Source organism: Monodon monoceros, unplaced genomic scaffold (genome assembly GCF_005190385.1).
Source record: "Monodon monoceros isolate NGI ecotype Baffin Bay Population unplaced genomic scaffold, NGI_Narwhal_1 Super_Scaffold_5, whole genome shotgun sequence".
NCBI lineage: Eukaryota > Metazoa > Chordata > Mammalia > Artiodactyla > Monodontidae > Monodon > Monodon monoceros.
Genome location: NW_021703782.1, coordinates 3,181,102 through 3,202,490, shown reverse-complemented (window position 1 = coordinate 3,202,490; position 21,389 = coordinate 3,181,102).

The following is a 21,389-nucleotide window of genomic DNA, read 5'->3' as shown; positions in this document are numbered from 1 at the left end:
CCACAAATGTGTTGCATACCCAAGCCCAGCCTCTGGATCATGCTTGCTCTCACAGATGTACCTAACAGACAACATCTGAAGATGCAGACTGTGATTTAGGTTAAAAAAGAAAGAGATTTTATGACTAATCATGAATCCGGGTAAATTGTCTGAGGTAACACTTTAAATCCTTTCTTCTTGTAGTAAAATCTCCACATCCTGGTTCTATTGGTCTGCTAGTTTTCCAGGCTCCTTTGGCATTTATTTTAGTTGTCTGAACACAGTATGTTCAGAGGACAGAACAGTCACTTAAAAGCGCACCAGGGAGACTGAATTTTCATCCAAATTTCTCTAGAGAATTACATTTGGGCTTCTTTCATTAGAGTCCACATTGCCCTTCTTCAGAATCCACCGGCTAGTTTAAATGCCATCAGGTCTGCCACAAAACACTGGGGTTTTATGAAATTTCAATATCTGTCCATGAAATATTTTCGCACTATCTATAAAGAAGTCCTGGTAGAGAGAGTTGGGATCTTAAATTAAATCAACTTCCCTTACATCTCTGTCTCCATTCTTGTGCGAATATGTCTCCTCAAGCCAAAAGCAGATGTTGCTTTACAGAAACATTTTGCATAAATATGTTATTTTCATCGAACAGTCGATAAGTTCACTTCCTTATAGCAACGTTCCACCTCAGAATGATAAAACCCATCAACTCTCTGCCAACATATTTTTCATAATAAGTACATGAATAGAAACCATCCGAGATTAAATTTAAGTCTCAGGTGATTGCTACATCACTTCCAAAGGCTTGTGATATATGTATGAAGCAAAAGATCTTTCAGCATCCGGAGAGCAGTCTTAACAAGGTCAGAATGCTTCATTGGTGAGTAAATCTGTATATTTTTGAGGCATAAATCTCAAGACACGATGTAAGCCTTTTAAGAACATTTCATATCAGTGTCATGTCCCCACTAAGGTAAACTGTCTACATTTTTTGTTTTCTCTTGTGTTTAGATAAAAACAAATACAGTAAGCCCCTTACATACAAATGAGTTCCATTCCAAGAGTGCGTTCATAAGTCCAATTTGTCAGTAAGACCAACAAAGTTAGCCTACGAGCCCCACTGACACAGTCGGCTATATACTATGTACTGTAATAGGTTTATAATACTCTTCACACAAAGAATATATACAAAACAAACAAACACAAAAAATAAACATTTTTAATGTTACACTACCTTGAAAACTACAGTAGTCCAGTACAAGAGCTGGCATCCAGGGGCTGGCATCGAGGGAACAGGCAAGAAGAGTTACTGACTGGAGGGCGGAGAGGAGGTGGGAGATGATAGAGCTGAAGGATCGTCAGCAATAGGGGATGGAGGGCAAGCTGCAATTTCACTCATGCCTGACGTTGATGGCGCAGGCTCTGGTTCCTTGCTGGATTCAATGCTATCTAACCTCTTGAAAAAATGATCCAGTGATGTCTGGGTAGTAGCTCTTTTTTTCTCATCATAGATGACACGGTGGCACCGGATTGCATTCTGAACGTCTGCTGCAATCTTCGTGTACCGTTCTACGTTCGGGTCCTGTGCCTCAAAAACTAACAGTGCCTCCTCAGATAAAGAAAATCCCCTTGCCGTTTCCTGCGTCGTGAATCTCTTTGGTTCTTCAGTTACTTCTTCTTCCACTTACTCCTAGACATCCTGGGCTTGAAATAAAGATTCTGTACTCCTGTACTCTATACAGTTCTGTACAGCAAAGTACATGAAAGCACAACCACTTGTAGAGGATGCACGCATGTGACAGTGTATGCCAGACACGTGAATTAACTTACGTGATTGGACACGTGGACACATGTTCACGTCTTTGAAAGTTCACAACTTGAAGATTTGTATGTAGGGGACTTACTGTGATCCTAGAAATACCTGCATGAGGTCATCTCCTATAATGGGGGGAGGGTAGGAGATTGGGACTGACTCTCTGGCTAGAAACAAACTGAAATTGCTGGATGAAACATAAAAACATCCTCTTAAAGGCATCAGTCAGCTAACAAGATGGTAAGGAATGACTAGCCACATCTGAGGGGCAAGTTTGAATCCAGAGAAAAGGGGGCCACTGACCTTCCTTTCACCTGAAGCCTTTACCACTTGGAAACTTTGAATTTTGGTTGGAGGGGGCATATGGAAAGAGAGAAACAGAAATCAAATCCAGGGTCTGCTTGAGGTGGAGGGTCTAAGAGACTTTCCCCATATTAAGCTGAGACCACAGTGGCTACATGCCCCCAGGGCAAATCTGACATTCAAGTCAACCAGATTTACATCATCTAAGAGGCCCAAAACACTCAAGACGTGAATTTAACTAGATTCCAGAAAGACTAGGTGTGGAACGTAAACAATGAAAATCTTTCTGAAAGCAGTGGTTTTCCAACTTGAGCACGCATCAGAATCACACAGAGGGTTGTTAAAACACATACTGCTGGTCCTCAACTCCAGACCTTCTGATTCAGTGGGTGTGGGATGAGGCCCAAGAATTTGCATTTCTAACAAATTCTCAGGTGATGCTGATGTTGCTGGTCTAGGGGCCACACCTGTAGAACCACTGCTCTAGACGAATATACTTTTATCCTAGGCTTCAAATTATCTCCACAGAAACGTTTGCAAGGATATGGAGGAGCACAGGATAAAAGATAAATAAGCACTCAAAGAAATAAATATGGGCAAAAATCAAAAGCAGAGCTGCAAGACTTCAAATGCTGGAATTATCAGTCACAGACCATAAAACTACTATGCTTACTTAACATCTATGACTGAAAGAAATAAAAGTCAAGCTTAAAACGTCTTTAGGAAGTAAGAAACTGTAAATACTGATAGCACAGATTTGAGAAAAAAAATTGCAAATAGATATGCTGGAAGTGAAAAAGAAAGTAAAGAGATGAGATTAACAACAGATTAGATGAAGCTGAAGGGAGAATTAGTGAGCTGGCAGATAGGTCAGAAGGAAGAATCTAGGTCAGAAGTCAGGAAATTATAGTCCACAGGCAAATTCTGGCCCATTGCTTGTTTTTGTAAATAAAGTTTCATTGGAACACAGCCATGGTCATTTATTTACATATCGTCTATGGCTGCCAGGGCCTGAACTAGGATTATGAGAGAGTGAGATACCTAGGAGGCAAAATTTAAGAATGCATTCACTATCAGGCAAATGCCGCTTCTGCACTTGCCAGACTCTGAAAGTAAGTACTTCCTTAATTTAAACCCTTGGCCCTCTCTTGGCCTTGGGAGGAGGCATGAGAGGGTCTTTTGAGTGGTAAACATATGGAGCTGCTCATTTTTGCTGTAGTAACTATAATTGTACAGTTTTCTGTATTTATTTCAATTTCAAAAAAAATTTTTTTTGAGAAATGCTCCTCTGAATCAGGTTAAAGAAGAAATAACAATAAAAATTAGACCCATTTTAAACTATAATTATGAAAAGACTACCTATCAAAGTAAGACTACCTATCAAAGTAAGTTGGCTGAAGTTAAGACAATAATGCGTATATTGGCAAAGCAGATACGACAGATATAAGCGTACATGGGCATCTATGTTAAGAAGCAGCACATCCGATGAAGCAGCCATTCTCCTCCTGAGTATAAGCCTTCAGGAAACCGTGTCCTTGCGCCCAAAGTTACATGTACAGGAATGTCTACAGCAGAATTATTATACTGTAGAGCTATAAAAATGATTGCATTACAGCTAAAAGCAAAAAGTGTGTGACTGAATCTCACAAACATAATGTTGTACAAAATAAGCAAAGGGAAAATAATATACACCATATCATTCCGTCTATATAAAATTCAAAAGCTGGCAAAACTAAGTATGAGTTAAGAAGTGCCTCAAGGTAAGGGGAAAGGGTTATGATCAAGAAGGTATACAAAGTGATTTTCTGTTCTTAAAATAGTTTATTTCTTAACCTGAGTGAAGATCATACAGTATTTGCTCTTTAATTATTTACTAAACTATACATTTATTTTATGCACTTTTCTGCATATATTTCAAATTTTAAAAAAATGTTTAAAAAAGAAAAGCCAGGGCCTTCCCTGGTGGCGCAGTGGTTGAGAGTCCGCCTGCCGATGCAGGGGACGCGGGTTCGTGCCCCGGTACGGGAAGATCCCATATGCCGCGGAGCGGCTGGGCCCGTGAGCCATGGCCGCTGAGCCTGCGCGTCCAGAGCCTGTGCTCCGCAACGGGAGAGGCCACAGCAGTGAGAGGCCCGCGTAACGCAAAAAAAACCAAAAAAAAAAGAAAAGCCATATATGGGGAATAACTGAATAAAAGAGAATTAAGATAGTAGTTTTTCCATTTAACTACAGACTTTCCTAATACTTCTGAAGTTGCACGCTATTATGGCATCAAATCGTCTAACAGTACGCTGCTGACTGAGGTTCTTGAAACACCAGCTTCTGTGAACCTAAAGACTGTACACAGTGGTCTGCTGAATGGTTCATTTTAATAAATGCAGAAAAAAAAACACCTGCTACTATGGAAAATACAAAATGTACACAGAAGTAGACAGAATAGTATAATGAAAATTTATGTATTACTCACCCAACTGAAATATTTATCAACAATTTTGCACACGCAGTTTTACCCACTCTCCTCTAATTCTTCTTCTGAATGTTCTAAAGGAAAACCCAGATATCATGTCATTCATCTGCAAATACATCATTATTTGATTTTAAAACATAAAAACAGCTTTTGATATCACCACCAGGGCACCACTATCACACCAAACATTCCAATAATTCTTTAATACCATCAATACATGTTTAATTGTACTTTTTATCTCAACCCTAATTTTATAGTTGTTTTCTCTGATGCAGGATCTATATAAGGTCTACACTTTGCATTGCATCATACTTCTTCACTCTTCTCTGCTCTTCAGCCCACTCCAATTTTTTTTAATGCCACTGATCTATTGTAGAAAATAGATCATTTGCATTGTAGAAGGTCCCATGTTCTGGGGTTGGCTGCTTCCTTGTAGTGTGGATAATCTTTTTCTTTATCTGCCTTTTACTTTCTTTTTAGAAGCATACAAACTTACCTTCCAATCTCGATACCATGCGCAGAAACCATGGCAGCAGCAGCATCTGCTAGATTACACATGAAAACTCACTTCACAGCCTAAGAGAAGTAAAGATCACTTTCAAAAACATTCATTCAATTGACAATGGTCAGGTCCAAACCATCTATTTGGTGCAATAATAACTGCATTGCTACAGATCTAAATGTAGTTACAGAAAAGACTTCCGAATTAATGGACTTTTGCACTCATTGTGCTTAGGATAATGAACTCTCTTCCAATTAACTGCTATTCCTAAACCCTAAATCAGTCTCTCCTGCGCACTCAGCAAAGTCCCACTTACAGCGTCAATCTCTTATTTTATAGAGCAGAGTTTCTCATTTGTGGACCATGTACTGTGTCTTCATTACATTCACAGGATACCAATTCTAGATAAATTGAGAAACAGGATTATTACAAGTTTTTAAATAGTAAAATTAATAACCAGATTTCAAGTTAACAATATTAAAAATATTTTGTGTCAGTGAGATGGATGATATTATTTGAAAGTTTTCACCAACTTATTTGTACTAGGCTGAATAATGACTACCTGGGGATGCAAATCAGGTCCTGTATCCAGTGAATTACTTCATTTATTCTTTATTTCTACCAAATCAGAAATTCTTAACTTATATTAAGACAACAAATACAAGTCACCTAAAATGAGTTTGAATGTTTTGTGTTTCTGCCTTATAATTCTAGATATTTGGATCGAACATGAAATATATCCAAACTATGGGGAGATTTCATATTGAATATGATGCCCTGTGTGCTGAAAGATGCTAAATTGATTACTACATTGCATTCAAAAGCATCTGAATGATCCGGAAGGGGAAGAGTGGTAAATGTATTTATTTTAAACTCTCTTTTTTTGTATTTATTTATGGAACACATTTCTTCGTGTTCTGTGGCACCATTTAAATTTGTTTTTAAAATATATCACAGTGTGTCAATGATTTTTCCTATCTGACAAGTGAAGAAGAAAAAGAACCATACTCTTGGCAATTGAGCTCTATGTACCAATTTAGACTTCTTAAGAAATCTGTTGTCTTATCATCAATATTAACATCGTATTGTCACTAAAGTAATATATTCAGACTATTCAAGTTACTCTATGTATTTTTGAGATATGTCACAAAGCAAAAGTGCCTGAAATCAGAGAAATAGACCTTAATCTTTTATCGATGCCGTGAATCGTTAAAGGAATCTTACTCCTCATTTGAAAAGCTCCCAGGAGCACCCTCCCCCTTGACAACTAGCATACTTCAGAGGGAAAAAGTGAGTCTTGCTTTCACTTCTAGCCTGTATATTTGAATAGCAACCTGAAAAGTGAGACATTCAATGGCCACGATTACCGACACTCACAAGGTTTTCTCTTTACTTGAACACTAAATTCAGATTGGGCATATTGCCAGTTACTGACTGAATATTTGACACTTAGATGCTTACTATTTTATTTGCATATCAAAAACCTACTTGTGACAAATTAGTGATTACTGCTTGTTACTGATACCAAACACCTTTATTCCATCGTAGTTAAAAAGATTATTGTGTATTTCCCCATATACTAACTGAAAATGGATCCACATCAGGACAGTCCTCCACTCATCAAGCAACATATTGGCCATAAGCACAGGTGACTGCTCTTCCACAATGCATGTCATTGACACCTATCTGACTTTACCTCCCTCCACTCTCCCCTTAACACATGACGTTGCAACCAGACAAGTCTTCTTTCTTTGGCACAGAAAGGTCCCACTTTTGCTTGCCATGGTACCCTTGCATGAGCTTGTCCCTTGATCCCCGTGGATTCTCTTATTTCATACGGCTGCTTCCTCTCATCATCTTTATCTCAGTTAAAAGCCTCAGTAAAGTCCATCCTAACTTCTCAATCTGTATTACCACACCCCCAGTCCCTTACCACCACATCCAGAAGGGATAGTAAAAAACTATTTAATGATCTCTAAAGCATGAGCACCAATCAGAAGGGATGCAAGCTGGAGACTACAAGCATAGCCAGATGGGTGCATAGTTGCTGAATATACACCCTGACAACATTAAGCTCTCTATTCTCTTCAGGACATTTGTCACTTTCTGAAATGAATCTTGACTTGGCTGTTATGTGGTTCCTCCCAATGAGAATATAAGCTCTACAAGAGCAGAGCTTTCTTCACCACTGCGTCCCTAGTACCTAAAAGTTTGTCACACGTCACCAATCAACAGGTGTTAATAACAGGTGTGAAATATCGACCTTGATAAGTGCCTGATTTTGCTCTTTGAATGATGCCTCTATAGTTTCCATTTCTTATGTGCCATTAGCAACAGCATTAGATTATCACAGATAGGAAAACCTTATTTTGTTGCCATTCTAGGAAAAACTCAATGAGTTTGCAAGCAGATTACTGAACTTTGCTTAAAATGAATGGTGCAAAAACACTAGTGGCTCCCTACCTTTGACAGCACCTGGCAGACTTGATTCGTTCTCACCAGTCCATGGACACTGCCCACTCCCATCAAGAACCACCAGCGGCCATGGACCACACGTTGATAAACACTTTTGTGGAGCAAAGTTCGACTTCAAGTCAATAAATGTCCAAATTCCACTGGAGCCAAATTAGGGAATTTTCAACTAAATTTCATACTGTTTGTCTTATATGAAAGTAAAACCCAAGAAAATAGTAAGATTAAGTTTTTTAAAGTGGCATGGAAAAGACCATAAATATAATCAGAAGTTTCAGCAAAATTTCTAAAATTTTAATAATGATCATTACATTTACACTACACATAGGGACAGTAGTCACAGAATTTACCAAATGCTTTTAATGTACCAAACAGTCTTCTGAATTTTCTTCATCTGTGAAATAAGGATAATAGAACCTATTCTAGGGGTTGTTGTGAGGAATAATAAGATACACAGGAAGAGTTTAGCACACTGTTTGGCAAGGCGGTAGATGCTCAATAAATACTGTTATTAATAATGATTTCAGCAATTTTAAAAGATGGATATGAAGTACAAATCCTAACATCTCTAAGAATTTGTGACCTTATTATTCCAGGAACATCCTAAAAATCATCATGCTCAAAAACTGGGTAAGAGAATGTCAACTGAAAAAAAAAAAGCACAGCCTAAAAGTTGAGGATTATGTTTTATTTGGCAGTCAAAATTGAGGACTTTAGCCCGGGACACAGCATCTCAGATAGCTCTGAATGTCTGCTCCGAAGAGGTAAGGGGGGAGCGAGGATACATAGGAGTTTTTGCAACAAAGACCAAGTACTCTGAACGTCAAAAGATTACTGTTAATTAAAGAAAACCAGACGTCTCAAGTTAAGGAATTTAGCGCTTTTCTACGTATGGGAAGATGCAAAAGTCTGGGCTCATTATAATCATTCCTTTAATCTGCACCTCTGCTCTCTGGGGCCACTGTCCAGTGTTTTCTCATCCTGAGTCCCTGCAGGGTGCACCGTTGTGGGGCTGCAGTGGCTGAGGGCTTGATGGCAGGCATCCTGTTTCCATCCTGAGTTCCCTCAGGGCTCACCGTCCAGGCTGCTGTAATGTGACGGCTTGACGGCTGCAACATCCTTTGTTTACTGATATGGCAGCAACACTTTTTTTTCATTGGTAAGAAGGAGATCCAGTGCTGTGTAATAAAGTACCAGTCCTCTCCATCTTTCAGTATCCCTTAAGTGAAGAGCTTCAGGAGGAGAAGTCAGTTAAAAAGTTTATAGTGACTGTGAAAACTCCTCTTCCAAGCTCATAACCCAAAATGCCAAAAAACAATGAATATAATTATGAATATATATGACATCGTTACAGAGTTCAAGCTCACTCTGCTCACCGCATGACAGGCCAATGAACTGAAGACGAGGTGCTGAGGCAGGGAATGTGACTTTATTCAGAAATCCGGCAGATGGAGAAGATGGCAGACTAGTGTCTCTGAAAAACCATCGTCTCTAGGTCTGGATGCCAGTTTCTTTTATAGAATCAGAGATGGAGAGGAGGTGAGGAAGTAAAGTAAAAGGGCCATCAGTCTTGCAAAACATCTCCTGGAATGACCAGCCTCGGTGAGGGGATGAATTAGTTCCTTTTTTCTTGCAGCCATTCACAGGTGGGCAGGGTTCCCTGCAGCAGGCCATTATGTATGATTATAATAACAAAAGCAATGAAAAGCGAAGGTTAAAGTCAAAGAAACAGATCCAACGGGGAGTCCATGAATATAATTATAGAGTTATGACGCTGATGGGGATTCATAGTGCAACATCCTGCTTTTACAGATGAGAGACATGCATCTCAGAGGGTAAGCTATCAGCCAAGAGTCCTGCAACTACATTCATCCAACCCAGTAATGTCTGTTGAGTGTTTACTCTGTACAAGGTAACCTGCCCACTATTACAAGGAATAAAACATTAAAAAACAAAAAACAAAACATAAGGGATAAATTCTGCCTCCAAGCAGTTCACAGTAATGCGAGAGGTGAAAACACAAGTATCAAAAAAAATGACAATAGAATACATGATACAGACTCTCACTGGTAGATCAAAAAAGAGATTGCTTCTGCTTTGATGCAAAAGAGAAAAAGGATTATTCCTTTAAATAAGCTTGTAGATGAGCCTTGAATGCTGTCTTGGCTTTCACCATGCTAGGATGAAAGGTGTGATGATCCTTCTAGGTGGAAGGATCAACAGAAGCAAAGGTAGCAGGGGAAAATTAAGTACAAATTCCGGGGCCATAGAGCTGTCCAATGTGATTGGTGCCTTGGGTGGAAGAACGGTAAAAACTGGCTACAAGTCTGTAAATAAAGGTTTGGACTGCACTGTAGCCAGCCTTAAACATCCAACCAGAGGAGTTTAAACTTAATTCAGAAAGCTGAGAAGACACCACAGGCTCTTTGCCAGGAGAATGGCTTTATATAAACTGTGGTTTAGGAAGACAGATCTGTAAATGCGGTGAGGAATGATTTATATCAGGGAGAAACTAGAACTGGGGAGATGAGTTTATTTTGCTGTAATATAGATCAGAAATATATCCTTTACTTAGCATACTGATAGAGGCCATGGAGAGAAGAGTAAAGAAACAAGAAAACAGTAACAGTAGAGTTGACTGTGTTTGGTAACACATTGCATTTAGGATTATGAGTCAAAGATAAAAGAACAGACTAGATAAGACCAATAGCAAAGACAAAGCTCCTCTGGGGAGAAAAGATGAATGGTTAGGTTTTTGGCCTTAAGGCTGATGTCCTGACAATGCATTCCATTCATTTAGGGAAGATAAACAAAACAGTTCGAGCTGGCAAAAGCAGATTCAGGACTTGGGGAAGAGACTGAAGTGAGAAAGCTAGATTTTGGAGTCATCCACATGGAGGTGATCAAGTTTTTGGAGTAGGTAATATCAGCGAAGAGTCAGCTGAAGGGAGAAGTGGTGACAGTAGAAGATGAAGGCCTGGGGGTTGTTTTCTTTAATCCCTTCTTATAGTAGAAAGAAGAGCTGTCAGATGAGCCATAAAGAGAGTCTGGAGAACAGGAAAGGAGCGACCACCCCGTTTTGCCGAAAGTTTTACCTTCGTTCTAGGTTCAAAGGATTCATTAACAAAAAGACACTACTTGTCACACAAATAGACAATTTCAACTTAACTTTAATAGAAAATCATTAAAAAGAAAGAAATAGAAATGAAAAGGGAAAGAAAAGTAAAAGCATGTACATCACCAAATTGGACCGACACCTATATCCAGACTGGAACAGCGCTGGGAACTCCCTCAAACAGCAATCTGGAGTCCCAAGTGGGAAAGGTCCCGGGCAGTAGGTCCACTCTGCGGGTGAGACTTCAAATTGCAGTTTAGGTGAGTCCCGCTTATAATACCAGGTTGCAAACTGATATCATCAGTTTGTGTGCAAATATGCATCTCTGGGTTTCTTCAGCAATGCTCTTTATCTCATTTTGTGTATCATAAGAATTTCTAGACCCCCCCACCCCGGAACTGGCCAGGTCCCCAGGCTCAAGAAATTCTGTGATCCACTCCCTTCTATATCCTAAGTGCCGCCAGACTTGCTGGCGGCAACTCACAAGCAGGCACGTAGTCCAGGCAAGGTCACGAATCCGAATATCGCCTCTGAAGTCTCAACAAAACATCCTCTAACACACCCTTCCTTGCTCTCATAGGCAGTAATTGCTGGGGTGGAGGGAGAGTAAGGCAAATATACATATATATATATATATATAAAATATATACGTATATACATAATATATATGTAATAAATCTCCCCACACAAGTCAGAAGCCCATTATTACTCCAAGAAGAATGCATCTCTCCTCACTAATTATAAATCTGAAGATCGCATACTTGCACACCTCTGCTTCCCTTTTTTCCACACGCACTAAAAGCATTTGCTTCCTGAAGGGAAAAAAAAAAAAGCCAGCAGAGAAGGAGAAGATGTAAGCCTAAGAAAGGATAATCTATGACAGCAACATGCTTTAAAATACAGAAAGAGAATCAAGAACATTAACAGAGTGGGGGTTTTTTTCAGGAAAGGAGGCACTATGTCTTTCTTTTTTCCTCAGACAGATGAAGAATATGTCAATTCTAGTGAACATTTGTTCAGTGCCTATGACCGTGCTCCACGCCTTGTACGCTGGAATTAGAGATGCGTATGGGAAAAGGTGCGCTACAGGGAACCCAGACTTTCGTGGGAGGAGCAGCCCAGTCAATTAAGCAAATAAAAACAATCACTTTACAAAATTCTGCTGCGCCTGCGCCATGAGCTCAGCACTAAGGGAACAGAGGACATGGATCCTGCCTGCAGGAAAGGGGACACGTCTGGAACAACGGACATTTGCTTGTAACTGGAATAAAAACTAAGATTTTGCCAGATAATTTTATGGAAGGGAAATTCAGGCTGAGAGAACGTGAGCAAAGTCACAGAGAAGTGAAACAAAAAAGAAAGGAAAGGGCCTGGGATACTGATAAAGGACAAATGGACAAGTTAGGGTCCTGGGACCCCACGTCCTCAGTGGAGGGAGGTCTAGACTGGAGAGGGCTTGGGAAGGGGGTTGAGGATGTGAGACCACTGAGGGTTCACAAGAAATACACAAGGGGTGTGATGTGCGCTCTGAGTTTAGGCTCATGAATTTCCAGTGAGCTGGGAAGCATGCTCATGTGAATTTCTCTCAGCCACAGCAGATAAGAATGAAAATTTGCCTCTCCTGACTCCTAGTGAATGTTTTTCCCCCAAAACACAATACTGGCTAGTGAGCTGTCATGGCAGGAGAGGCCAGACTCTTGTTTTGCTGGGTGATGGTACAGGATGTAGAGATGGTGTGAACAGGCACCTGACTTGTGAATCCTCAGAACTGATCTGGGAAAAGCTGCCCTCTTCAGGCCCTCATTAGAATTAAATAACCACTGAGACATTAAAAATAATGAAACCAGGGGACTTTGAACAATATGTCTTGCTGGATTAAAATTCAGTTACTTTTACAAAACAAAGTTACTTTATTATCCAAAATCGCAGAAGCACAGAGCTATGCAAGCTCAAATAAACAGTCACTAACCCTGAATCCAAAAATTCAAGAACCAGCTAGGGCACACGCATGCACGCGCACACACACACGCACGCGCACACACACACGCACACACGTGCACGAGCATACATACTCACCTTGGCCCTTAGCTAATAGGCACTTTTAATCTATATTTTACTATAGAAAATAGTACAACATATGCAAAGGTAAGGACAGTAAAATGAACATTCTTGTACCTACTCTCTTGCTTCTATAATTACAACCTCATGGCCAGTCTAAGCTGATGAACTTTTAAATTCTTTTACATTTTAAGAGGACACTATAAGGACTTAAAGAGTTGTAAAAAAAAAAAAATAAGTGATGAAAGTATGCAAGAGAATGGAAGTTATTTCATGCCTACCAATGGTACACATTAGCTTCCCTGGGCTGCAAAACATAAAACAAAAAGCTGCAAAAGCCTCTTTTAAATATACATAGGATGAACCATAAAGAGAACACAGAACAACTGGATTCCACCCTCACAAAAGACCAATAAAATTATAAGAGCTTAAAATCTCCCGAGAGAGTTTACATAAGCCCTGAATAATTTCTGATGACAGTATAATTTCACACTGGAATGGGATTCTATAGGAAGCTGTTAATTTCCATCTGCGATGATCATTAAAAATATCATCAACACCCATGTATCTGTGGGGCGTGGAGCCTTCAAGTAAGTATCTTTCTATATTATTGACTTATTTGTGTACTAAGTCAAACCATACTGCGTGGAACTCAAGTAGTTATACTAAATTCTAAGTGATTTAATCAATTTTCAAACGCTGAAGTGTGTTACTATTTCGAATTTGGTGTAAGTGTAGTTAATTTGCTAAGGATTTGCACACAATGCAGTGGTGTGTTTTTAGGGGAAAAAACCCAGCAATCAATAATCTCATCAATCTTTGTTAATGTAATTATCTTACAAAACATACAATTTAATCAGTTGCAATTATTAAAACAACTCTGGGCCCCAGTGATACCCCTTAATTCTGTACAAGGAAGGGCAAACCATCCAGGGCTTTTCACCTAACTCTCTAGGTGGTCCTTCCAGCTCAGGGAAAAGTAACTGAGTTGTTAACTGGCTCAAGAATCATCTGATCTGTATCGCTTTCCTCTCCTTTATGCAACTTTCTTTGATCTTCAACCACTCTCAGATTAGCAAATACTACTTTACACAGATTCTCATGATATACAAATATACATCCTGCTAAATCTACTCTTAGCACTTCTAATTATCATTCAATCACTTGAAAATGTTCTTTCTTTCCTTCTCTTTAGACATATTGTGAGTTTTTTAAAAACTATTTCAACTATGGCTAATAAATGTTAGTGTGGTGGTAGGTCTGTACCTGCATCAGGAATTTTGAAAACAATTATGTATATAGTAAGGAACAAATACCACCCCTGACATGTTAAAATTCCACTGAAGCTCCCTTTAAAGTTACTATCCTTACCATCCTTTGATAATTAATCTGCTTTTCCTCAAATGCCAGCATGTGAGAAAAACCTCCTAATTTGTATGTTTATCCAACTCTGGTGTTGACTAAGACCTAGGCACTGCTAGGCTAGGAGTAAACAGTGTTGAGCAAAACCAGATGTGGCCCCTGATTTAATTCAGCCTGAGACACTAATCAAATATTCTCACCTTGGTCCTAACCTTTAAAGCAATGAGAATCCAACGAAGAGTGTTATCTGTGAATGAGTCCGAGCGTGTGTGTATGTGTGTGTGTGTGGTGTGCACGTGTAGAGAAGTGTCACATTCACATTTGCGTTTGCATTGCCAAAAGATCATACTGGTTTCAAGGTGGTAAAATCTTAAAAATAATTTGTATTAATTTGTACTTTTCTGGTTTATCACCAGCGCTAGAAAATATGTTCTCTTTATTGTGAATATAAAGTTTTTATCTACGTATGCGCAAATTTGGTTTATCTGAGCTAGTCTAGAAGTCTAACCAAAGCTTTGAGCAGTCTGCAAGACACAGTACCACCCAAGTACCAAATATCTTGTAAAAAGACTAGAAAAATAACCAGTCATATATATGTACCTGCTATTTCTATCTGGCTTATGCCCAAACTAACGTTTTCTATGAACAATTACTTAGTTATCTACTTAAAATAGATAATCTGAAGTAAATCTGATGACTGTTCAGTCAGATATTTTAAAAATAATGAGCACTTAATATTCTTGTTTCTCTTAAAACATAATTGCATTTATTCGAATACAGTGAAATGAAAATAAGTGGATAGTTTTTAATTAAATGTCATGACTTCATTACAGGGATACCTGCATCCCAGTTTGCCCAGAACTGGGGAGTTTCCAAAGACATGGGATGTTCAGTGCTAAAACTGGGGCACTCCAGGCAAACTGGGACTTCAGTCAATAAACACTGAGGTACATAACAAGTAAGCGTCAACTGCCCTCAGTGTTTAAGTACGACTGTGATTTTCCCTGTTTTGTCTGTTTATTTAATTCTGAGCTTCCCAAGTAAGAGTGAAAAATTAACACTAAATCGTGACCTGGGAGACCCCAGGACTCATTCTTTGAGGCTGTAATTTGTTCAAGCTTCAGTTTGGTCCAAGGTTTTGGCCTGATTGTCTGAGTTACTCATTTTCTTTTCTGCTGTTCACTAATAGTCTCTGAAACAACAGGAGGACTTGAAAATACTACATGTTCATTCTCATCAAACAAGTTTTAACAGAATGCAGGTGATACATCTATTGCTTAACGGGCCAGACGAATTTTCCATCTGGTCTGTCTTCATGATAGAGGAGTTGTTGGCGTGCAAATTTCTTACCACGGAACAAGCTAAGAAGATCCGACTTTCCTATCTTCTCGTACCAATTGGAAACAATAATTAAATGGAAAGTGTTACTGATACACTTGGCTCTTAGAATCCACAATGGTCACCATGAAATGAAAAGAGAAGTAATAACAGGAATGCACTGAAACAAGACAGGAGAGAAAAGACAATGAATGTATACATATATCCCCATATCCCCTCCCTCTTGCTGGTTCACTTTGTTATACAGCAGGAACTAACACAACATTGTAAAGCAATTATACTCCAGTAGAGATGCGAAAAAGTAAAATAAAATAAAATTGTAAGACTAAAAAAAAATGGATAATTAATGTATTTTCTAATCAATATAGTAAGAATGAGAAACTAAAAATTTCCAGTTTGATTCAAAATAAGGTTTGAGCTACATGTAGGCAGGGGAAACCATGCAATTAGGGGGTGAGAGTGGTTGCGTATATTTGATGTTTTTAACAAATTTTTTATAGAGAAAGTTCATGGCTTTATAATGAAACAGAGAGTCATAATAGGCTGAGACAACATCCAATAAAAACTACTTGGACTGGAGCCACTAAATCTTTTCTTTTTTTTAAGCTGCATTTGGAGTGAATTCCAGTTTTATACAGATTCACTGAATATAATCAAAACAAAGAGTAAATTATCGACTGCGTTTTCTAGTAACCATGAACGTTCAAATGGGAGCACCCTTTTTTTCCTTTCCTTTTTCCTTTTTTAGAATGAAAATTAATCAGAACAAACCAGGCGCTCTCAGTGTAAGGACCTCGCTCTCAGCCTTAGAACCTCTGATCCAGCAGAGCCCCGGACAGTGGTGCCAGGGACACAAGGTAGACGTTCTCCTGAATGTCACTTTGTATATATTATTTGAAAAATGAATGTGGTGTCTACATTTGTCACATTTAAATGCCAGATTGGTGTTATCATATGTGACTGAACTTTTCAAGGAAGCAGAGTGATACTGAGGGATGTAGAAAGCTGCACATACACGACTAGGGAACTTAATTATAAATAATGCAATCTGTGTATGTAAATACCACAGAAACATGTGTTAAATTAAATCACTGGCAACTTAAAAGTTTGTGCTTCTTCACCGTCCCGCTGGAGTACTTCATGGAAATATAAGTTAAATGAGGAAATAGTGTTAGTCATAATGCCCTTCAGGGACTTAAAAACTATAAGAATGCTTTATGTCACTCTAAACAAGGACACGTCAGCATGCAAGGCTTACATTTTGCCACGATTTACAATTTTGAAGCTTATCTTTCATATATCAAAAGACAATTCTATCAGCTCAATTCAATGTGTAATTAAGTTCTTTGAAAAACATGCTCTAGGATGGGCACAATTTGCTCAGTACTCAGGAAGCAAAAATCTAAATAAAATGTAGGGGTATTTTTGAGAATAAATCCGAAAATGCATAAAAAATCAATCAAACACAACTAATGAGCTACTCTTTAAGGTTATTCTTCCACTTTATTACAAAATTGTAATCCTAGTTATGTGAATGCTAAGAAGCATGGATATCACTGGAAGAAAAAAAATGTGGTATTTAAAATGTCAATAACAGGGTTTTGGAAAAAATGAAGATTATCTTAAAAATATTCACTTGTTATTATGTAAGCAAAACAATTTAATTATTAAGCACTAGCAGGTGAAAACATAAGGAAAGCCACATCTAAAACACAGTTTGTATATGACCTTTGAAAAATGAAAGTTTGGAGGCACCTTATCCTCAAAAAGATGAAAATTTGGAGGGTACACAGTCAAGAAGTTGTGATATTCAAAACCACGGCTTCTGTTTATTTATATTGTGTCAAATGGTATGTTCATATTAATTTTAGTAGAAAAATACATGCAATGACAGTTTAGTTAATACAGATGCCATTTTAATATAACTTCATAAGTTATGAAAAAATGAAGCAACGCTGATTGATATGAGAACTTTCTGTGCCCCTCTGTTATTCCTCCCTGTGGAAAAAGCCTAGCACCTTGACCAATATCGATTAACTGCCACCATCTCCTCCGATGTATATTTAGGGATGCATTTAACATAGGTCATCAGTCAGTTTTATTCCCTCCAAGACAGACTATCTTCAGGAAGAATCCTTAGGGATCATCTGGTAACCTCCTCCTTTTTCAGGTGAGGGAGAAACACACACACACACACACACCCCCCAAGACACAGTGTGTAAAATTGGTGTTAATTCTTTAAACATGCGGAAAAATTCTTCACTGATGCCATCTGGGCCTCTACATTTCTTTTTTTAGGAATTTTTAAGTTACAACATCAGTCTTCTTAATAGTTATGATGCTATACAAATTATCAGTTTTATACTGAGTGAGCGGCAGTAGTTAGGCTTTTCAAGGAATTGGATTATTTATAAAACTTGTCAGATTTGTGTGTGTAAATTGGTGTGTAGTATTCCCTTATTATCCTTTTAATGTCTGATGGGTCCATAGTGATATCCAGTTTCTTTCCTGATATTGATGATTTGTATCTTCTTTTCCTTTGTCAGTCTTAACCAGAACTTTATCAATTTTTTTTTAATCTCAGAGAATCAGTTCTTTGTTTTATTGATTTTCCTTATTATTTTTGTTTTGTTTTCAATTTTATTGGTTTATGCTATTATCTTTATTAGTTTTTCCTTGGTTTGGGTTTATTTTGCTGTGCTTTTTCTACATTCTTGAGGTGGGAGCTTCAATTATTGATTTAAAACTTCCTTTTTTGATGCGTGCATTGAGTGTTATAAATTTCCTGCTCAGCACTATTTTAACTGTGTCCCACAAATTTTGATGTGTTGTATTTTTATTTTCATTACCTTGACACTTCCTCTTTCACCCATGGATTATTTAGGACTTGTTTAATTTCTAAGTGTTTGGAGAATTTCCTGTTATTGATTTCCTGTTCAATTTTGTTGCGGTTGGAGAACACAATCTGTATCTATCAAATTTTTTATACTTGATGAGTTTTGTTTTATGGCCCAGGATATGGTAAATCGTGGTATACGTTCTGTGGGACCTGAAAATTATGTGTTTTGCTGTTGTTGGATGGAGTGTCCTACAAATGTTTATTTGATTCTTTTAATTGATAATGAGTTCTTTCATATCCTCACTGATTTTCTGCTTAATTGTTCTAACAATTGTTGAGGAAAGAGTATTAAAGTCTCAACTATAATTATGGATTTGTCTAATTCTCCTTTCAGTTTCATCAGTTTTTGCTCACATATTTTGTAGCTCTGTTGTTTCGTGGAAACATTAAGGATTGCTATGTTTTCTTGTTAGAATAACTCTTTTATCATCATATAATATCTATCTCTCATGAGTCTTTGCTCTGAAGTCTATTTTATCTAATATTGCCACTTCTGCTTTTTTTGATTAATGATTACATATCTTTTCCCATCACTTTACTGTTAACCAGCCTACACCATTATAACTGAAGTCAGTTTCTTGCAGACAGCATACAGTTGGGTCATGCTTTTCAATCCACTTTGCTAATCTCTGTCTGTAATTGGTGCATTTAGATCATTTACACTAAATGTAATAATAGATATGTTAGGGCTTAAGTCTGCCATTTTTTATTTGTTTGTTTAATGTTTGTTCTCCGATTTTTATTTCTGTTTTCTTTCTCCTGCCTTACTGTTGGTTACTTGAACATTTTTAGAACTCCATTTTCATTTATATGTAGTATTTTTATTGCATGTCTTTGTATACCTTTTTTGGTGGTTGCTCTACGTGTTGCACTGTATATACATAACCTATCACAGTCTACTGATGTTATCATTTTACCAGTCTAAGTAAAGTGTAGGAAATTTACCTTCCTTCATGTTCTTTTACACCTCCCCCATTTATAAAATCATTGTATGAAGTATTTTTTCTAAAACAAATTTAGAACGACATCAGACAGGGATACAATTTTTGCTTCAATCACCAAACATAACTGTGAAAACTTGAGGAGAAGGAAAGTTGGTTGTATTTACCCATATTTTTGCTTACTCTGTCCTTCCTTCTTCCCTAAGGTTCAAAGGTTCCTTCTTTAACAATTTCCTTCTGGTTTAGAAAACCCCTTTAGTCATTATTCTAAAGTAGTTCTGCTGACTGCAAATTCTCTTCATTTTTCTTCACCTGATGCCTTGATTTCTCCCTTCATTCCTGAAAGATATTTTCACTGGATGCATAGGTGAGTCACTGCTTTCATGATTTTTTTCTTCTTCTTTTTCAGAAGTTTTACTATGATGTATCTCGGTGTGCGTTCCACTGGGTTTATGCTATTTGGAGTTCACTCAGCTTTTTGAAACTGCAGGTGTATATCTTGTGCCAAATTTGGGAATTTTTTAGCCATTACTTATTCAAGTGCTTTTTAAGTTCTACCATCTTTTGTTTCTCCTTCTAGAACTTCAATGACAAAAATGTGAGACCTTTTGTTATAGGTTGACAGGTGCCTGAGGCTCTATCCAATACATTTTTCAGTCTTTCTCTCTACTGCTCAGATTGGGTAATTTCTATTGTTCTAGCTTCCTGAGTAATTTCTATCATTCTAGCTTCCAGCTCCATGATTCTTCCATCTGTCCCCTTCATTATGCTATTCAGCCCATCTGTGAAGTTTTTTAAAATTATGTTAATGTATTTTTCAGTTCTAAATGGTCCATTTGGTTCTTCTTTATGTCTTCTATTCCTTTTCTGAGACTTTCTATTTATTTGCTGTGATTTTCCACTTTTTAATTTATTTCAAATGTGTTCACAGTTGCTCCTTGAAGCATTTTTTTTTATGAGCACTGATTTAAAATTGTTGTCAGATAAACTCTAACATCTCTGTCTGCTTGGTGCAAGCATCTATTGATTATCTTTTCTGTTGTTGTTCTGTTTGAGATCTTCCTGGTCCTCAGAATGAGTGATTAAAACCTGGACATATGAATACTATGTTATGGACATTTTGGGTACCATACTTGTATTTTAGCTGGCTTTCTTTGACTCCATCCTGGCAGGTGAAGGAGGATGCCACCATATCACTGCGTGAAGTGGGCAGAAGTCTAGATTCCCTCCAATGATGACCATGGTAAGGGGCTCCTCATCACTGCTACGCAGGAGTAGGAATTTTGATCACCTGAAAGGCCTCCACTGATAACTTTCTGGCTGGGAGGGGCAGGAATGTCTTGTTACTTCCCTACACAGCCTGTACTGACACCTAGGGGAGCAGAAAGTTACCTAGTGACCAGCCGGCAGTGGTGAAAATTCTGACTTTTCACCACACCTCTTAGGAAACCACTTCTCAAAAGGGCTACCTCATTACTGCCTGGTGGGGGTGGAAGCCTTTACTGATGCTATTGGGGATAGGGTACTATTACTGCTCTGTGAGAAAGAAAGGCCCTGCTCCCTCCTAAGCCTTCTCTGACCATTCCAGGGGTCAGTGGGCACAGCCAGCGAGGATGGCAGTCTAGGCTACCCACTCAACATTTAATGGAGCAAGTGGGGATAGGGCCACAGTTTCTCTCTGTGGTGTTTGTCTAGAGTACAGTGGTTACTGTCTAAAATCTTTCTCTTGCAAGAATGCCCCTTTTACTGGTGCTTTGCCAGAAGGGACAAAGCTTATGTTGGGGCTTTTTCTGGATTTCCAGCTCCAACTTTAGGTTATATGAGACAAAAAGAAAACCCTGGGGAACTAACCACCATGTCATTTCTTAGGACCCGAGACCCATAGCTGGTTTGTTTCCTTCTCTCCACCATTCGGTTTTCTTTCTTTCTTTCTTTCTTTTTTTTGCGGTACGCGGGCCTCTCACTGTTGTGGCCTCTCCCGTTGCGGAGCACAGGCTCCGGACGCACAGGCTCAGCGGCCACGGCTCACGGGCATGGGATCCTCCCGGACCGGGGTACGAACCCGCGTCCCCTGCATCGGCAGGCGGACTCTCAACCACTGTGCGCCACCAAGGAAGCCCTCTGTTACCAGGGA